The sequence below is a fragment of the Cervus canadensis genome, chromosome 18 (genome assembly GCF_019320065.1).
Source record: "Cervus canadensis isolate Bull #8, Minnesota chromosome 18, ASM1932006v1, whole genome shotgun sequence".
NCBI classification, from domain to species: Eukaryota; Metazoa; Chordata; class Mammalia; order Artiodactyla; family Cervidae; genus Cervus; species Cervus canadensis.
Window position 1 is genome coordinate 19427414 of NC_057403.1, and position 20109 is coordinate 19447522.

Genomic DNA, 20109 nt, shown 5'->3' on the forward strand with positions numbered 1-20109 from the left:
CTCTCCTGTCCCTGGTCTCAGAGCTCTACCCTCAGGGACTGGGAGGGGAGTAAGCCCCAAACACACCCATCCTCCCAGCTAGGTGAGATCTGTATCTTGGGAGTGTCACCTGGGCTGGCCAGGAGGAGGCAGGACTGCTGGGGTATGTTGATACATCAGGGCAGGCTTCCTGAAGGAGGGGGGCTTCAGGGATGGAGGGTTGGGAGGGGGCTTTGGGCTGTAGGCCCTTTCTAGCAGAGGACCCTGGGATGCTTTGCATAAAACTTCCAGGGAAAGAGGGCCCAGGACACTGGGACTGAGATCTGGGGTGCCCTGATTTTGTTGATGGGACATAAGAGAAGAGAAAGAGGGTTTCTGGGATGATCCAAGGTCACTGCCTTGAGTGACTGAGTGGATGCAGGTACCCTTTCCTGGGACACTGTAGCAGTATCTGGTTTGGGGAGCACAAACCCCAGAGAAGAGAACTCCAGCACCCTCTTGGCTGGTGGAAAGGTGCAGACAGGAGAAATGAATGAACTGGAAGCATCGCGAGTGAGAAACGACGACCTGGATTGATCACTCGAGCCCCAGGGATGGGGACAGTTCCTCAGGGAGAGGACAGGAGAGGTGGGAACTTCTTTGGCCAGAACTGAGAGGGAGGGAGGAGCCTGGGTTTGATGGGCAGATAGGGGCCCGAGGCAGACTGGAATATGGTGAGGAGTTGAGAAAGAAGGATGGCTTCAGGGATAGAGGGATGGATGAATGGAAGATGGCTGGATGGATAGGTGGATAAATAGATAAATGGATGGATGGAAGGAAGGCAGGCAGATGGGGCTCTTGGCAGCCTGAGATTGAAAATATCTATCTATCTACATCTATACCTATATCTATATATCTGCTATCCTCTATGGCTCCCTAGTGTTCTCAGGTGAAAGTCTAACCTTCCCCTCCCTTCCCCTCCCCTCCCGAAGCCCAGTAGTCTGGCCTGGGCTTATCTCCTTGACCTCATCTCTTACCCTCCCACCTTGCTTTCTTCAGGCACCCAGCTGGTTCCTGCCCCTCCCACCTTTGCTCTTGCTTCTCCTTGCCCTCATCTTCACCCACTCCTTCCTGTCTCTGGGCTCCTCGTCCTGTCCTGCAGGCCTCAATTTAAATACCCTCTCCTCCAGGAAGCCTTCCTTGATGACCCTGTCCAACTTCATTCATGTCCCTTGGTTTATTTCCTTGTCAGAATTTGTCCCTCGGACCTGACTGGGAATAAGTCCAGACTCAGTATTCACTGCATGAAAGAGGGGACAGGCTTAGAGACAAAGATTCCTTGGATTGGAGCAGGCTTAGAGAAAAAGAAAGGAGAGAAGGAAGATTCTAGAAGAGGCGGCAGGGGGGGGGGGCGTTGGTGCTGGTTGGGCTCAAGAGTGAGGTTTCCTTACAGGTCAGGAGATGAGGAGGAGAGGGGAGTGAAGGCATAAGAAGGGTGTTTGTGTAGTTGGGAAGGAGTTCAGGAGGCCAGTGTGGACCTGCTTGGAGATGGGAGGAGAAGGTTGAGGGGAAGCTGGTGGTATCGCCAGCTGCTAGGAGGGAGGGAGCTTTGGCAGTCCTGCTGCGCCTGGGAGAAGGCAGCCGCCTCTTATCTCTAGAGGTCTTAAGAACACGTACTGATGCTAAGTCACTTCAGTTGTGTCTGACTGCGATCCCATGGACTGTAGCTCACCAGGCTTCTCTGTCCGTGGGATTCTGCAGGCAAGAATATTGGAATGGGTTGCCATCTCTTCCAGGGGACCTTCCCAACCCAGAGATCGAAGCTGTGTCTATTAGGTCTCCTGCATGGGCAGGTGGTTCTTTACCAATAACACCACCCGGGAAGTCCCAAAGTGAAGCTGTTTCTGCCCGATTAAGAGCAGGTGGTGGTCCTTAGTTTGGGGGAAGGAGGATTCTTTGGGGAACCTGTTTGGAGGCCATCGACCTTCCCCCCAGAAAAATGCATGCTTGACTCTACATCCCAACCTTTGGTGGAGGATTTCAGTGGGGGTGAGGGAGGGGTGGGTCCAGTTACCATAGCAACACTAATACTAGCTCACTCGATGCTGGGCACTGGTCTAGGGCCTTCACAAGTCCTGACTCAGTTACGCACGTGGAGACTTAGGAGTGGGTGCAATGGGCAACCCCATTGTACAGAAAGCTTGAGGACCAGAGAAGATGGGGCAACTGGATGAGATGGTTGGATGGCATCACAGACTCAATGGACATGAGTTTGAGCAAGCTTCGGGAGATAGTGATGGACGGGGAAACCTGGCGTGCTGTAGTCCATGGAGTCACAAAGAGCAACTGAACAAGTTACATGTTGTACAGATGAGGAGACTGAGGCCCAGGAGATTAAATGACACTTGCCCGGAGTCACACAGGTGCTGAAGAGTAGAGGGGATTCCCGCCCACCCCTGCCCCCAACTCTGCCTCCCAGACTACTCAGTCTGGCCCCAGAGCCCAGGCCTTTAGCCATAAAGCCTCACTGCTTGCTTGTTACAGGGGCCAGGACCAAAGCCCACAATCCAGAAGCTGCCCTTCCCCCTTCCCACTATTGCCCTGGGATCTGGCTCGGGTGGGTCTCAGCTCAGCCAGTGGAGGCCTGGGCTCAGCAGGAGGCTTCCCTCCCTCCTCTTTCCCTCTCTCCCCTCCTTGGTGTCTTCATTAACATAACCTTGCGCTTCCTCCAGGCAACGGATGTGTTTGTGAGTTTGTGATGGAGCCGGGTGGGTGACTGAGTGTGAGTCAGCAAGGCCTGCCCAAAGGGGTCAGGACTCTGGAAGGCAGATCTGGCTGGGCACAGGGGCTCCTCCACCCCTCTCAGCCTGTTTCCCCATCAGCAAGAGGGGCCTGGAGCCTGCCTCGCAGAGGTTTCATAGATGACGTCACATGTCAGCAGAAGTGCTGTAAATTTATGGCAATAACCAGCTTCAGTGGTGTTTCAACATTCAGAATATTTCAGAGCCAAGGGCAGGCTAGATGAGGTAGAACAGCTCCCAGCCGGGCAGGGCAGCTCTCCTTCCTCAAAGAGGCTAAAGATTTTTGCAGCAAATACTATTTCTGCTGCTACTATTGGGTGGGCCAAAAAAGTTCTTTCGGGTTTTTCCAGAACAGCTTACTGAAAAGCCTGAAGCAACTTCACCCAGTATATCTGTGACTGTTTATACTAAGTGGGATATGGAAGGATAGTCATGGCAGGTCAACTTTTGCCTCCCCCATCCCCCGTCCCCCAGTGAGAGTAAAAGGGGGAAAAAGAGGGAGTTGGTTTTTAGAGAGTTTTGGAGGTCAGAATTGCAGAAATGGGGTTGTAGACAGAAACGATCTACCCATTGGGATGTCTGTGGAGTTTCATTGAGATAAGGTACCATCCAGGGCCTGACACTCAGTAAGCCCATTGTAAGTGTTGGTTGCTGTTATTAGCCTTTAGTCTGTACCTGCTGGTGTGGACAGGTTGGGCTGTGTTGCAGGTCAACAGTTTCTCCATCTTGAGCACAAATCCCCTGGGGAACCTGTTCAAGTACAGGGTCTGTGGCAGCCCTCAGACTCTGCATTTCCTGCCGGCTCCCAGGGGACACCAAGGCTGCCCTTGGTCTGGGGCCACACATTTGAGTAGCAAGGGGTAGAGTGGTTTCCGGATGATTTCTGTGTTGTTTCAAGGGTTCTGCACTGGATACTGAGGCTAAAGTGAAAGTGTGAATTAGTCGCTCAGTCGTGTCCAACTCTTTGTGACCCCACAGACTGTAGCCCACCAGGCTCCTATGTCCATGAGATTCTCCAGGCAGGAATACCGTAGTGGGTAGCCATTCCCTTCTCCAGGGGATCTTCCCCATCCAGGGACTGAACCCAGGTCCCCTGCACTGCAGGCAGATTCTTTACCATCTGAGCCACCAGGGAAGCTAATGTCAGATATCTTTCACTCTTGTTGTTGTTCAGTCTTTGCGACCCCATGGACACCAGGCTTCTCTGTTCCTCACCATCTCCCGGAGTTTGCTCAAACTCATGTCCATTGAATCAATGATGCCATCTAACCATCTCATCCTCTGTTGTCCCCTTCTCCTTCTGCCTTCAGTCTTTCCCAGCATCAGGATCTTTTCCAGTGAGTCGACTCTTCGCATCAGGTGGCCAAAGTATTGGAGCTTCAGCATCAGTCCTTCCAATGAATAGTCAGGGTTGATTTCCTTTAGGATTGACTGGTTTGAGTTCCTTTAGGATTTAACTCTTCGAAATTAAAAGTGAAAATGTTAGTCACCCAGTCATGTCTAACTCTGCGACCCTGTGGAGCCCTGCCAGGCTCCTCCGCCTATGGGATTTTTGCAGGCAAGAATGCTGGAGTGGGTTGCCATTTTCTTCTTCAGAGGATCTTCCAGACCCAGGGATTGAACCTGGGTCTCCTGCTTTGCACATGGATTCTTTACCATCTGAGCCACTACTCTTTGGGGCTTATCAATTTGAAGGCAGATCTATATGAATTATTATACAGGGGAAAAAAAGTCATATATAGCCCTGTGAAAGTCTTTTCACTGTCTCCTTATCCTGCCCCCTCCAGAGGGCCTTCTGTGAGGGGTTTGGGTGCATTCATTCTGCCCCTCTTTTCTATGACTACATTTTTCTCCCCTCTTAATCGAATGTTTCATATGAATCATTTTACACCTGGCTTTTTTTTTTTTTACACTTTAAAAGCACAAATTTTATAGTATTTTATATCACAATCCAACAAACACACACATATGTAATATGTATACATACATAAAAGCAAAAAAAGTTTTGCCAAAAATGTCTATCCTGAGTGTTAAATTTTGTTTTGGAGACCTTTTTTCTTTTTTTAAAGCAGTTTTAGGTTTACAGTATGGAGAAGGCAATGGCACCCCATTCCAGTACTCTTGCCTGGAAAATCCCATGGACAGAGGAGCCTGGTGGGCTGCAGACCGTGGGGTTGCTACGAGTCCCACACGGCTGAGTGACTTCACTTTCACTTTTCACTTTCATGCATTGCAGAAGGAAATGGCAACCCACTCCAGTGTTCTTGCCTGGAGAATCCCAGGGACGGGGGAGCCTGGTTGGCTGCCGTCTGTGGGGTTGCACAGAGTCGGACACGACTGAAGCGACTTAGCAGCAGCAACAGCGGGTTTACAGTAAAACTTGACAGGAATGTACAGAAATTCCCCATATTCCCCCTCCCCTCACGTGAAACAGCCATTATCAACAGAATGGCACCTCTTTTTTTGTTGTTTTTAGGCCAAGGATGACTGCATTGACACATAATCAAAACGTCCCCAAGTTCACCTTAGGGTTCACTTTATTTATTGGTTTTTTTTTTTTAGGGTTCACTTTAATGAGCAGAGCAGTGTTGCATAGTCTGTGGGTCTGGACAAAGTATGACCACATGTATCCATCATTGTAATGTCTCTCAGAGCACTTTCACTGCTCATGAGAACATCTATACTCTGTATATTCCTCTCTGCAAACTCCTGACAGCCACTCATCTTTTTATTGTCTCCAGAGTTCTGCCTTTTGCAGAATGGCACACAGTTGGAATCTTTTTCTTTCTCCTTGAAATGAGAGATTTGGACCATTTTTGAGACCACTCCTGGCCCACCCAGGAGTGGACTGGACAGGCTCCGGTGGCAAGCTCCCCCACTGCGTGCCGAGGCTTTCCTTCCAGTACTGGCCCTGCCCAGCCGCCACGTGGAGGAGCAGGGTGCACGTGTCGGGTTTCTGCCCATAGGAAGGCCACACGTTTTGTGCCGCTCGTCACAGTGAACCAGGTTCCTGTCGGGTGTGTTATAAACAGATGAGCCATTTCTTCAGGCCCCCTGCTCTGAGCACACCGCACACCTGGCTTTTCTAACTTGAACAAATGTCTTAGAATTGTTTCCATGACAGCAATCTAGGACTCCATTCTTTTTTTTTCTATTTATTTATTCATTTTAATATTTATTTACTTGGCTATGCCTGGTCTTAGTTGCACCATGTGGGATCTAGTTCCCTAACTAGGGATCAAACGAGAGCCCCCCGCATTGGGAACTCAGAGTCTTAGTCACTGGACAACCCTCTTTTTTTTTTTTTTTCAATTGTTCCCTGGTTGTTTTTTTTTTTTTTTTTTTATTTTTTTTTTATTTTTTTTTCCAGTGGGTTTTGTCATACATTGATATGAATCAGCCATGGATTTACATGTATTTTTTTACATGTTTTTTTTCCTTTTTAATTGAAGTGTAGTTGATTTATAATGTGTTAGTTTCTGGTGTATAATAAAGTGATTCAATTTATATATATATATATATATATATATATATATATACATACACACACACACACACACACACACACACATTCTTTTTCATATTCTTTTCCATTATGGTTTATACAGGCTATTTAGTACAGTTCCCCGAGCTGTACGCTAGGACCTTGGTGTTTATCCATTCTGTATGTAATAGTTTGCATCTGCTAATCCCCAACTCTGAATCCTTCCCTCTCCCCTGCCCCGCTAGAACTCTTTCTATAGCAAACTAGAAGAGGAGTATTCCATAATTGATTTAACCTCTACTCAATGGATTTTTGTTTTGTTTTGTTTCAGCCACCAGGTTTTACTGTGAGCCTGTATGTGTCTTTGGGCTTCCTGGGTGGTTCAGTGGTACAGAATCTGCCTGCCAATGCAGGAGATGCAGGAGACAAACGGGTTCCATCCCTGGGTCAGGAAGATCCCCTAGAGGAGGAAGTGGCAACCCATCCCAGTAGTCTTGCCTGGGGAATCCCATGGACAGAGGAGCCTGGAGGGCTACAGCCCGTGGGGTCGCAAAGAGTCGGACACGACAGAGTGACTCAACAAAAAGGGTGTTAGGTGGCACGGTCTCCTGATCTTGTTGAGCCTCCTCACCAGTATTTGAGCCGTGCTTCCTGCAGTGTTTTCAGATACATACCTGGGAATGGAATCACTGGGTCATCTGGTAATTCTCTTTTTAGCTTTCTGAGGAGCCACTGTTGACCACGGTAGCTGCACCCTTTCACATTCCCACCACAGTGCACAGGCGTTCCAGTTGCTTCACATCCTTGCCAACAGGTGTTGTGTGGTCTTCCCCCCAACCCCGCCCCACACTTAAGTGTTTGAAATCCAGTGTGTATTTTCCACTCAGGACATCTTGTTGGACCAGCTCTGTTTCCGGGGCTAGGAAGTCACGTGAGACTGCTCCGAGTGGACGGTGCAGGGTTGGACCATTCGTGTTTGCCCTCATTACTGATGTGGCCGCATTGAAGTCTCCCATCTTGCTGTTAGTTTTCAGTTTATCTCCAGGGTCCTTTGTTCCTTTTTCTCTCATTTCCTGACTCCTTTAATTTGAGCAGTTTGGCATTCCATCTTACCTCCACTAGGAGCTGAACCACGCTGTCTCTCTGCTACCCTAGCGTTTCCATTCTGCATCTTTGACCAGGACTTGGGCTCCCATTCAGAGGGAGATGGGAGCCACAGCAGGCTTTTGAGCTGGGGAGTGATCCGACCTGGACATTTTTGTATCTGCACCTGCAGTGGCTTGTGCAAGAGGGTTTCTATCGGCCAGATTCCTGGAGGACTTGCCAAGGCAAAGGGAAGCATGCACTGAGGTTTGGGGAGGCAGTGCCAAGTGGCATTCCAGAAAGGCCTCACCGTTCTCAGCCCTGGCAGACAGCAGCCAGAATTTACTGAGTGACTGCTCACTGCCAGGCATGTGCCAGACCCTGGAGTTGCTGTTGAGAATCAAGCCAGGTCCCGCTGCTTAGATAACTTTTGTCTTGGAGATGTGGGGCAGCCTCTGGAGCGGCCTCTGACTCAGAGGAAGGCAAAGCTTTCAGAGGAACCAAAAAAGGAGAGGCCAGAGGCCCTTCTAGGTGGTGGAAGGAGGCTTGGCCCAGCCTGGGTGGCGTGAGTGCTGGCTGGATCCGGAGACGGACTCTATTGGTCTGGAGAACGTGTGTGGGGGTTCCCCCTCCACGTGGGACATGTCGGGGTACAGTTGAGGAGTAAAATAATAGTACCTGCCCCTTGGGGCTTGTTTGGGAGGGTTCAGTGGGAGGCAGACAGCACATAGTGGTTGTTTGACTAATTTATCCCCACTGGGAGGGGATCAACATCAGGAACTGGGCGGCCTGACCTAGGGGCTGGTGCTCTGGATGTGTTTAGGGCCTGTTGCAGATACACTTGGACTTGGAGCCCCAAGCTGTCTCCTTCCTTGGGCCAACTGCACCGGGCCTCTGTTAAAAGAGGATTAAAAAAACAGATGCCGCTTCCCTGGAGGGTGATAAGGGTCCGGTCAATGAGGTGGTGGCCACGTGGCGCTCGGGGCCCCCTGTACCAGTCAGGCTCCATTGTTTAGGCACCGGTCATGTCCGACTCTTTGCGATCCCACGGACTATAGTCCGCCAGGCTCTTCTGACCATGGCGATCCTCCAGGCAAGAATACTGGAGTGGGTTGTCATTTCCTCCTCCAGGGGATCTTCTCGACCCTGGAATCAAACCTGCAACTCCTTCATTAGCAGGCGGATTCTTCACCACAGAGCCACCAGGGAAGCCCTTCTATAAAGGTTAGCTTCTGTTACTGGTATTGCTGCTGTCATCATTATTAATTTAAGGCTTGTAGGCAACAGCCAGCTCCTTCCAGACCCCTCAGGACTGAGACCCCAGAGAAATGAGGTCAGTGGCTTGGTGTCAGAAAAACTGTGGTGCAGGGATCTGAAGCCAGGTTTGTCTGACCTGGGCTCAGGGGCGCCCCGCTGCTGGACTTTGGGGAAGCCTCATGCTTAACATAAAGACCCTTCCCTTCTTACAGCAGCAAGAGCAAGACGAACTCTCAGGGTAACACCACCTCCATCAGTGGCCATAACAGGCGTTCACCTGCGGTGACTCGTCAGGCACCTGACCTGAAGCCAGGCTATTTATAGTCTGTCTCTGTGCTCTGTGTGAATATTCATATATTTGGCTGCAGAAATATTAGCGTTTGAGTCCCGGTGGCATCCCACAGCCAGTTGTGGGTGTTCCATCATAGACACGTGCTCATCGCAGCATCTGGCCAAGTCTGTAGAAGAATCTGCTGCTCAAAATGCATGTCCCCTCCAGGGTTTTGAACAAAGCCTCGGGGACCTCTAAGCACATGGATTCTGTCACCTGCTGGCCCACCCTGCAGGGTGCATGTTGCCCATATAGTGATACTGGGTGGTGTTTGCTATTCAGATTCTGCGCTTCTCCATAGACCGTGCAAAATGAGCAGCCGCGTTGAGCCTTGGTGGGTTCCGAGGGCAAGGACGCCGGGTGGGTGGGAGGAGTGGGTAAAGAGGCTTCTGGAAGCCTGTACCCTGAAAGCTTCTGGAAGCTGTACCCTGAAAGAGTCTGGAGTCTGTGTTGGGCCGTGACTGGTGGTGAGGGAGGAAGGGGGAGTGTGATGAAGGGCCAGCCCTTGTGATACGATGCTGCTTGTGCCTATAGACACGGTGTCCAGGGAGGCCACGCTGTGGCAGTGGTCATGAGAGGAGTTAAGGGCAAGCGGGCCAGGGAGCAGAGGTTATTCACTTTTGTCTCCAGCCCCTCCAGCTCTTGGGCTTCCTGGGTGGCGCTAGTGGTAAAGAACCTGCCTGCCGACGCAGGAGACGCAAGAAACCTGGGTTCGATCCCTGGGGAAGATCTCCTGGAGAGGGGACTGGCAACCCACTCCAGTACCCTTGCCTGGAGAAGCCTCATGGACAGAGGAGCCTGGCGGGCTACAGTTCATGGGGTCGCAAAGAGTCGGACACAGCTGAGCGATTTAGCATGCGCACATCCTGCTCTGCTGAACACTCCCCTGGATTGTTTCATAGGCACATCTGACACCTAGCTCCCCACTGCCTACCACGCCCCCTCCCCACCCCGACACACACACACACACACACACACACACACAAATAAACAGCGGCCAATAAAGCAAAGCCTGCGTCTCTCCAGTTTGTTGTACACACACACACACACACAAATAAACAGCGGCCAATAAAGCAAAGCCTGCGTCTCTCCAGTTTGTTGTACACACACACACACACACACACACACACACACACACACAGACACAGCGGCCAATAAAGCAAAGCCTGCGTCTCTCCAGTTTGTTGTACACACACACACACACACACACACACACACACAGACACAGCGGCCAATAAAGCAAAGCCTGCGTCTCTCCAGTTTGTTGTACACACACACACACACACACACACAGACACAGCGGCCAATAAAGCAAAGCCTGCGTCTCTCCAGTTTGTTGTACACACACACACACACACACACACACACACACACACACACACACACACACACACACACACACACACACACACAAATAAACAGCGGCCAATAAAGCAAAGCCTGCGTCTCTCCAGTTTGTCACCATCTTGGTCCATCCATCCTCCCACTGACCTGGGTCAGGTTCTTTGGCGTCATCTTTGACTCTTCTTTCTCTAATTTTTCTTTTTTTTTTGGCCATGCTGCGCAGCTTGTGGGGGTCTCAGTTCCCTGACCAGGAATTCGGACTTGGGCCCTGGCAGTGAAAGCACCGAGTCCTAGTCACTGGACCGCCAGGGAACTCCCAATTTGAATTTTTCTTGTTGGGGTATAAGCAACACATGACGCGAAATTGACCACCCCCACGCCTCTGTTATTCACATGTTGTGTCGATGCCTGTCTTCTGTCCCCCGTTGGTCCACCAGCGTAGCCTGTGAGCTCAGCCTGCAGAAGACCTCCACGATCTGTCCCCTCTCCCCACCTCCTCCGCAGCCCCCAGCCCCGTCCAGCCACCATCACTTCCCGCCTGAGATCAGCCTCCTCCTCCCGCCCGGGGCTCCCTCCATCCCCTGCCCCCTACCGGCCTTTTCCCTCACTCAGCCAAAGGGACCCTGTTATAACCTGAGTCAGCTCACATCCCTTCTGCTCAGAGCCCTCTCGTGGCTCCTGCCAATCAGTAAAAACGCAAGAACTCTGCTCGCCAGAGCACTGCCCACTGGATGAGCTGTGCGTTTTCAAGAAGAGAAACATGCTGGATTTCAAAGCCTTAGAAGGAAAGGCGGAAAGAGTCAATTCCCCATTAACACTATTTTTATATTGATGACACGTTGAAATGATCATATTTGTTTATATCACATGGTTGGTGTTTAGTCCCTGAGTCCTGCCTGACTCTTTTGCGACCCCATGGGCAGGTAGCCCGGCAGGCTCCTCTGTCTCTGGGATTTCGCCGGCAGGAATGCTGCAGTGGGTTGCCATTTCCTTCTCCAGGGATCAAACCCACGTCTCTGACATCTCCTGCTTTGGCAGGCAGATTCTCTATTGATAAATAATTCTATATATGACATCAATTCAAATATCTATTAATGTTTATTCAATAAATAGGAACTAAATATATATAAATTAAATATTTGTAAATAAGAAGTTGAATATGTTATACTGTTCTTTTTTTGTCTTGATCCTTACCCTCCTCCAGAACGTAAGCCCCAAGTGAACAGGGATCTTTGTCTTGTTCGCAGCCGTCCCTCCAGCTTCTAGACCAGAGCCTGGCACGCAGCACATGTCCCGAGCTTTAATTGCTGAATGGGTGAATATTTAGTGAATGAGGAACTTGGGAGGATGTGAATTAGCCATAAGCAAGTGTATTGAGCAGGGAGAGAAGAGGTTGGGAGGAGCAGAAGAAAGGCCCTGAGTGGGTGTCAGGGACGCTGGGGAACAGACTGGCCGAGGAGACAGGGTGAAGCCGGGGAGGGGGGGGTCTGCGCTTCATCTGAGCTGTGGTTCCCTCACGTACGGGGTAAGCTTGAGTCAGTGACTTGCCATCCCTGGTCCTTATGACCTCATCTGTCCAAAGGGAGAAGAGCAGCTGTTTGCTCATGTATTCAACAGAAATTTCCTGTTTTCCTGCCAGTGCCGGGCACTGTAGTAGATAAAGTAGGCGGTGTTTGTTGTTGCTGTTTGGTCCCTGAGCAGTGTCTGACTCTTTTGAGAACCCACGAACTGTAGCCCACCAGGCTCCTCTGTCCATGGGATTTCCCAGGCAGGAACACCAGAGTGGGTTGTCATTTCCTTCTCCAGGGAATCTTCCCGACCCAGGGATCGAACCCGCGTCTCTTGTGTCTCTGGCGTTGACAGGTGGGTTCTTTACCGCTGAGCCACCAGGAAAGCCTAGTAGGTGGCGTCTTCACCCTCCTTTGACCTAGCCTAGGCTCCCACTTCCGGGGTCATGTGGAATTAAATTGAGCACTGTAATGGCCTGTGGTAAACCTCAATTCCTGCTGTCAAGTTGGCTCTTGGCTTCAGCTTTCCTCATTGGTGAAATAAGGATGCAGGGTTGTCATGAAAGCCTGAATCACTGTGTTGTATACCTGAAACTAACATGACATTTTACATCAACTTCAGATCATTTCCGGTAATGGTGGTTTCTAAATGGGCGCGCTTAATTTTGATGTGGTCTTGGGCTGGAGGTGCAACTTGTGTCTTCATCATGGAGTTTGTGTTTCTTTTCAAATTAAGAACCTGTTGTGACTTAGAATGCATTTTGTGGATGTTACATCTCTGTCCTTGAACGTGACCCTGATGCTTCGCAATAGGCTCTTCTCAGCCAGGCACACCTGGTTTACTCTGGGACGTGCAGAGACTCAGTTTCCTTTCATTCCCTCTCTGGGACGTCAGCAAAAAGGTTCTTCATTTGGCAGGCTGCTGAGTTAACCAGCTTTCATTTGGCTGGGGGAGGGGGCGGGTGCGGTGGGTGGCGGGGGGGCGGGGGGCGGCGGCATTTATAAGTTAGCACAAGTAATGCTAGCCTCTGTTAACAAATAAGTCCTTTATTCTCCAGTGGCTTAAGTGTATTAAGCAGCTTAAAAGTATTTTTCTCCCACATGTTATAGACCAAGGAGGGTGTTTCTGTTGGGGCGGCCTCACTTGCATCCATCCAGAGAACCAGGCTCCTTCCCTCGTGTGGCTCTGCCCTCCCCTTAGTCTTTGGGGTCCTCTGTAGATGAAGAAGCGTGGAGGGATGTCTTTTGTGCCAGGCCTGGAAAACCCAAGTGTCGCTTCTACCTATATTCTGTTGGCCAGAATTCAGTCACGTGGCTACACCCAGCTACAAGGGGTGCTGGGAAATGTAGTCCAGGAAAAGAAAATGGTTGGTGGCAGGGGGAGTGGGGGGAGAGACCTACAACAGTCTTTACCATATTGGGTGTATATTTGTAGTTGCCCGGGTGGACAGTCGAATGAGTGCGAAGGCTTCAGATCTGTGGGAAGGGATATCTGGATTAGCTGTTCTTCTCACTTTTGAACCTGTAGTCTCTGATGAGACATATTTCACACTGTGATCCAGGAGAGATACACACATATACCCCTGAAACAAAGTTTTGTGGAACACTTAGCCTAACCACTTTTGAGTCCCTCAGCAATCCGTTTTTCCGATTTTATTCAATTGTTTTTCCTTCATTGTTTCAGTGATGGTTGAGACCCACTACACTGATTGCATCACGGCTCAAATTTTGCAACCCACAATTTGAAAAACAATGAAAAAAATGAAAGTAGAAATGTGAGAAAATTTGAACTGTTGGCAACTTCTAGACTCTTGAGAGAGTACTGCCTTGGTCCCCTTATATATCCCAGGCTCAGACGCAGAAGCATGTTGGAGGCTTTGAGGCGCTTCTGGAAGGTTAGAACACTTAGAACCAAAACCCCTCACTTCCCCACCTTACCTGTCCACCACCCTCCCCCATCCTTTCTAATACCTCCCACCCACTTCCCAACGATCTAATTGTTCTTGTTGCCAGTCAGGCACATTCCTCCCCCAGGGCCTTTGCACTCACTGTTCCCTCTGTCGGGGATGCTTTCCCCCTACCTATTTGCCGGGATCCCTCCTCACTTCAGGCTTCCCAGGTTGGCTCAGTGAGTGGTCAAGAATCCACCTGCAATGCAGGAGACTTGGGTTTGATCCCTGGGTCAGATCCCCTGGAGGAGGAAATGGCAACCTACTCCAGTGTTCTTGCCTGGGAAATCCCATGGACAGAGGAGCCTGGTGGGCTACAGTCCATGGGGTTGCAAAGAGTTGGACATGACTGAACAATGACTGCTGGCCAATATCACCTTGTAAGTGACTTTGTTTACCAATTTAGGATTTGTTTCTTCCATGAGGGGTCTACCAGGGCCTGGGGCATAGTTGGTGCTCACTGCATACTCCTCGAGTGAGTGAATGTGATGTTTTTGGTTTTGTTTTTTTCTCTGCCTGGTGGGAAAGCAGCTTCTCAGCATTTTGGAAAGGTAGATTGTCCTCGGGGCAAGAGGGGCAGGGTAGGGATTGGGTGGGCTTCAGAGAGGTGAGCTGAGAAAGGGATTCCCAGGAATGCTATGGAATCAATAGCTTGAAGCAAGTTGCCTGAAGCAAGAACTTAGTCTGTAGATTATTATTTCATCAAAGGATCATTGAAGGAACCATGCAGGTTTTCCTGTCCCCTCCTGCGGAAGTAACAGTCCTAAATCTCACCTCTTAACCAGCTTCACCTCGTGAGGCACCGCAAAGCCGGGGTGGGGGGTGGGAGCCAGGGGTGGGGTGGGGGTTCCCTCAGGTCCTTTCCCTCCAGCCCCTTGGGCCCGACTTGCTCTGTGTGGCTGTGTTTTCAGTTCTTGCTGAAGCAGGAAGTTTCCTCCGTGTGCTGGGTTTTGTGTTTTTGAAGTCTAAAGGCATTTATGCCTCTGCGATCAACACTTTACACACTTAAGAAATTCTACAAACCCAGCACATTTCACAGGCCTTTGTGGTTTCTGTGTTTTCTTGCCCATTTTTGGCTTTGGTGGGGTTGGGGCGGGGGCAGGGTGGGTGGAATGAGAGGTTAAAGCTTTGTATTCAGCTCTCGTGGGGGCCCTCCGGGGTCAGCCAGAGGGAGGCTTCCCAGGGACCTGCCTTGGCGATGGGGTTCCCCCCGGATCCTGTAGGGCACCCAGGAAGTACAGCCAGGACTGGAGGCTGGGGTCCAGGTGCTTCCGTGTGTTTGCCGGGGTGGGGGGTGTCGTGTTGAGGGGACATGCCCTGGGAGGATGTGTGGCCTGGGAAGTGCGGGTTGGGAGTCAGGGTCGGGGTGGGGGTGGTGGTGGGCTGCATGACCAGTTTCTTTTTTTTTTTTTTTTACTTGCTTAAAAAATTTTTTTTTCTTTTTGCCTTTCTTCTTTCCCTTGCTTATTTATTTCTTTATTTCTCCCGCACCTCGCAGCATGTGGGATCTTGGTTCCCCCGCCCCCTGCATTGGAAGGCAGAGTCTTAACCACTGGACCGCCAGGGAAGTTCCCCTCCTTGCTTCAAATTGTAAACAGTTGAATCGAGATATAGTTTACATACCACAAAATCCCCCCATTGAAGGAGTTCGATTCATTGGTGTTTTGTATGTTCACGGAGTTGTGCAGCCATCCCCAGTCTAGTTCCAGAACGTTTTCATCCTCCCTGATAGAAACCCCAATTCCCTTAGTTGCTCCCCATTCCCCCTGCCCTCCAGCCCCTGGGAACCCCTAATCTGCTCTCTGTCTCTTCCGGGCTTGCCTCCTCTGGACATTTTATACAAATAGAATCCACCACTATGCGGCCTTTGGGGTCTGACTTCCACGCAGTGTGTTTTCAAGGTTCACCCCTGTTGAAGCATGTCTCAGAGCTTCGTTCCTTTTTCTTTCTCAACACTGAGATACTTGCATCCCATTCATTTCTCCCCTTTAGAGCGTTTCATTCAGTGGGTTTTAGTACATTCACAGAATTGTGCAACCGTCACCACACTCTAGTTCTAGAACAATTTCATTACCCAAAAAGAAACCCTGTATCTATCCGGCCCCTGGCACAAAGCCCCACTTTCTGACTCTGGGGCTTTGCCTTTTCTAAACATTCGAACCAACAGAATCACGCAACATGTGGTCGTTTGTGTCTGGCTGCTCCCACTTTGTATACTGTTTTCAAGGTTCATCCACATCGTAGCATGGATCAGTGCTTCCTCCCTTTTCCTGGCTGAGTAGTATTCCATTGTACGCACATACTGCATCCGCGTCATCCATCCATCCATTGATGGACGTTCGGGTTGTTTCTGCTCTTTGTCTATTATGAATGAAGCTACTTGGTGGCTGTTTTCTTCAGCCAAGGTGGGATTCGGCGTTTCCAGCCGCCCCCTGCCCAGGCCTGCTCTTCCTGTGTGTTCTCGCAGGTACACAGACCTCCCCCGCCGCCTCCTCCCCTTCCTCCCCCAGTTCTTCCTGAGTTGTATCTCCCCCTCCCCCAGCCTCAGCCAAGGGCTCCCAAATCTGGAAATCATTTCCAGGGAGCCCTGGGCAGCCCCACAGGGTGACTTTGCTCTCCTTGCTAAGTCTCAGCCATGCCTGCCCCCCGCCCCAACCCGCCACTTGCCGCCCCATCCCCAGAGGGAACAGAGGGGACCACCTGATCCTTCTGTTCCAGTCTCAGAGCAGATGTGTGGGGTCAGGGCCACGCTTAGGAAACCGATTTTCTTTGGTGCTTAAAAACATTAAAAAAATAATAATAATAATAGGAAACAACGCACCCAAGTGTAAAACTCAAATAACGTCAAAGATTTTTAGTGGAAAGCCTTCCTTCCCTCCCTGCCCCACCCCCTCTCTGCCCCTCACCGTCTCCCAGCCACCTGTATCCACGTCCTCTTCCCAGAGGTAAATGGTTATGGTTTGGGGACCTCTTTCTAAACAGACATTCTGCCTGTGTTAGCATCTCTCTCTCTCCCCGCCCCCCACTTTTTCTTCACACCTCCCTATTTTTTAAGGTACTAATGGCAAGTTATTCTAACACTGTTCTGCCCTTTGCTTTTAACTTTTAATAATATACCCTGGAATTAATATATTATTAATTTTTAATAATATACCTATATATAGGATATATAATAATATACCCTAACTTGTCAAATTCTGTGTCTTTCTCAGTTGCATAGTATTTATTCCACTGGCGGACCCTAATTTACTGAAGCTAGTGCCCCTCTGCTGGACACTTTGATTAGTTCCAGGCTATGTATGACAAACAAGACTACAGTGAGGCACTGTGTGTACAACTGTTGATTTGCATCAATATGAGTGTGTGTGTGTGTGTGTGTGCACACTTAGTTGCTCAGTTGTGTTCAACTCTGTGACCCCATGGACTGCTGTGTCCATGGATTGTCCAGGCAAAAGACTGGAGTGGGTTGCCATGCCTCCTCCAGGGGATCTTCCCAACCCAGGGATCGAAGCCAGGTCTCCAGCATTGCAGGTGGATTCTTCACCAGCTGAGCCATCAATGTGAGTAGAGTGTAAGTTAAAATCCCATAGGTGGAATTGCTGGACAAAGGATGTGTACAGTAAAAAAAAAAAAAAAATGTTATTAATGAAAAGTTCCAAATGTACACAGAATTAGAAAGAACAGTATGTTACTTAACAGCCTGTTACTTATTCCCAGGTTCCATAGATCAAGATCTGTCCACACTTTTCATGCAGCATGTGAGATCTTAGTTCCCTGACCAGGGATCAAACCCATATTCCCTACATTAGAAGTGCAATCTTAACCACTGGACCACCAGTGAAGTCTGAACCTGCTCTCTAGACCAGCTGGAGTTCTTCCTCTGCTGGCTGGTTGTCTTGTTCTGCTTCCAGCGGCTGGCGTGTTCATTTTTTGACAATCCATTACGCTTCTAATATGAGCATCTGGGGAGATGTGTGATGTCAATAAAAAGTTAAAGGAAAACACAGTCTCTTAACATGCAGCAAGTAATGCAAGATCATTAGAAGAAATAAAAGAGGGAGGGCAGGGAGGGGGAAGAAATTGGAATATACAGAGTTCCAGAAACGCTGAGAACACGAAATGGACTTGTTGTTCTGTCTCCCAGGGCAGAAAAGCCTTATTAACATTTTGGCATCCTTCCTCCCCATCAATCTGCTTTTCCTCTTGCCCTTGGGACAGTCATTCTTGCACAGTTGACAAGAGTGACATGTTTTGAGAGCTGAGGGCAAGAGCAAATTTCCAGAGGTCAAACTCAGTGCAGGGGAGTTTGGGGAGCTGGCCAAGTGGGTGTCTTCTGGGTGGGGCGTGCACACTGGGAGTTAGTGCCCCCTGAGCTGTTCCCAGGGGAGAGGCTCAGAGGCTGTGTCCTTGAGGTGAGCAGGCAGCGCTGGATCCCTGCTGGAACGGCCCCTAGATTTCCAGGGCTCCTCACGAATGCTCTAAACCCAAAGCCGAACATGTATGAGGCTGGTAGCATCACACTTAACAGTTTTTAAATGTTTTCATTTTTTTAATCTTATGACTATGAGAACAACCAGGGAAGACATCATCATTCCCATTTTTTAAAAAATGCATTTTGTTTTTGGCTGTGCTGGGCCGTCCTTGCTGTGTGCGGGCTTTCTCTTGTTGTAGGGGATGGTGGGGGGCTAATCTCTAGTTGCGATATCATTGCAGTGGCTTCTCTTGTTGTGGAGCATGGGCTCTGGAGCATGCAGGCTTCAGTAGTTGTGGCTCACAGGCTTAGTTGCTCCGCAGCATGAGGAATCTTGGTTCCTGGATCAGGGATTGAACCTACGCCTTCTGCAGTGGAAGTACGGATTCTTAACCACTGGACTGCCAGGGAAGCCCCTGTGTTTTATTTTTTGAAACCTGAGCCTGGGGATTTGGGAATAGTAGTTACTCCTGATGATAATGCATATTCCTCTGGGACAGCCTCGGCACCCCAGTCTTGTATTCTACACATATTCATTCATTTAATCCTCGTACAACACCATGGAGGTGTTATGGTTCCCTTCAGAAGTGGAAACTGGGGTGCAGAAAGAAATGACTTGGCCAAGGTCACACTGGTGTTTAGAATCAGAGTGGGATCTGAACCGGGGCAGTCTGGGCGCATCTGAAGAGACAGTTCACCTGTTTCTTTAATTATGGCCACCACGAGCCTGTGTGTGTGCTCAGTCACTCAGCCGTGTCCGACTCTTTGCAACCCCATGGACTGTAGCCCACCAGCCTATGTGGAACTAAAAACAGACACCCTTTCTTATGACCCTTTTCTGCCATCTGTCAGAAAATTGTCCTTATATATATACCTGAATCTACAGTGTCCTAAAATAGGAATGCCCCACCCTCCCTGGCCAGGGTTGTGCAGTGTACGACCTGCACAGCTGTCCATGGTTAGCCAAGGTTTAGCCAGTATTTCCCAAGTGTTTACTTCAGAGACAGACAATAAACAAGTAAGTCAGTAAGAGATTTACTATGTCAGGTGTCAGTAAGTTTCCCAACAAAGATAAAGCAGGAGAACGAGGGATCAGGGTGCAGAAGGTTGGGGCTGCGCTTCCAAGGCAGGGGTCAGAGCAGGTGAGGTCACCGCAGAGGCGACATTTGAAGGGAGATACCTGAAGTTGAGGAGGCCTGTGTTGCCCGAGGTGAGTGGACACAGGAGAGGGGACAGGGGAAGGTCCTGAGGGGCCTGGTGGGTCACAGAGAGGACTTTACTTTGACGAATGAGACCAGAACTCTGCTTGGATTCGGAGGAGAGCGGGTATGGGAGGTGATTTGGGTTCAAACCAGGTCCCTGAACTGGGGGTGGGGGCAGGAAGACCGGTGAGGAGGCTACTGAAGAAATTCAGGCATAATGTGGGTTTGGGGAATATTTACTGATTTTGAGGTGAATGAAGGAATGATTTTGGCAAAGAAGCAGGCAGTCTTTGCTGGCACAAAGGCACAGCGGAGAGGGCTGGAAGGTCTGTCCCAGCCACACCCCCGCCACCAGCCCGGTCTCTCCTGTTTCTGCCTTCCAGAATGAAGCAGGGTCTCCAGAGGACCCAGCCCCCTAACAACCCAAAGCCTGGCTTCCGGGCAGACCCGCTCTGTGACCTGGGGCGCATTCAGGGGGGGTGTTGCCTCAGTGTTCATTATGTAAAATGGGGAAAATCAAGTGACTGGGTGTGGTCACCCGCAGGATCTTAGTTCCTGACCTGGGATTGAACCCATGACCCCTGCAGTAGACGTGCAGAGTCTTAACCGCTCGACTCCCAGGGAAGTCTCTACTTTTCTTTTTAAATTGCGAAATAGAGGGTTCATACAGAAAAGTGGAAAACGTGTTCTACCCAGCAATGGTAAGATAACACTCTCATGG

The 20109-nt window shown here is 49.9% G+C and overlaps 1 protein-coding gene and 1 non-coding gene across 7 annotated transcripts in view; one reads left to right on the forward strand and one right to left on the reverse strand.

Moving 5' to 3' along the window:
* The window catches only part of BICRA (BRD4 interacting chromatin remodeling complex associated protein), a 74497-nt gene that overhangs the window by 11151 nt on the left and 43237 nt on the right, over positions 1–20109 (forward strand). The gene's annotated exons all lie outside the window — the stretch shown is intronic.
* LOC122421852 lies at positions 5703–5831 on the reverse strand. The gene has a single exon (XR_006263660.1). It is a non-coding gene; the product is annotated as a small nucleolar RNA SNORA11 (small nucleolar RNA).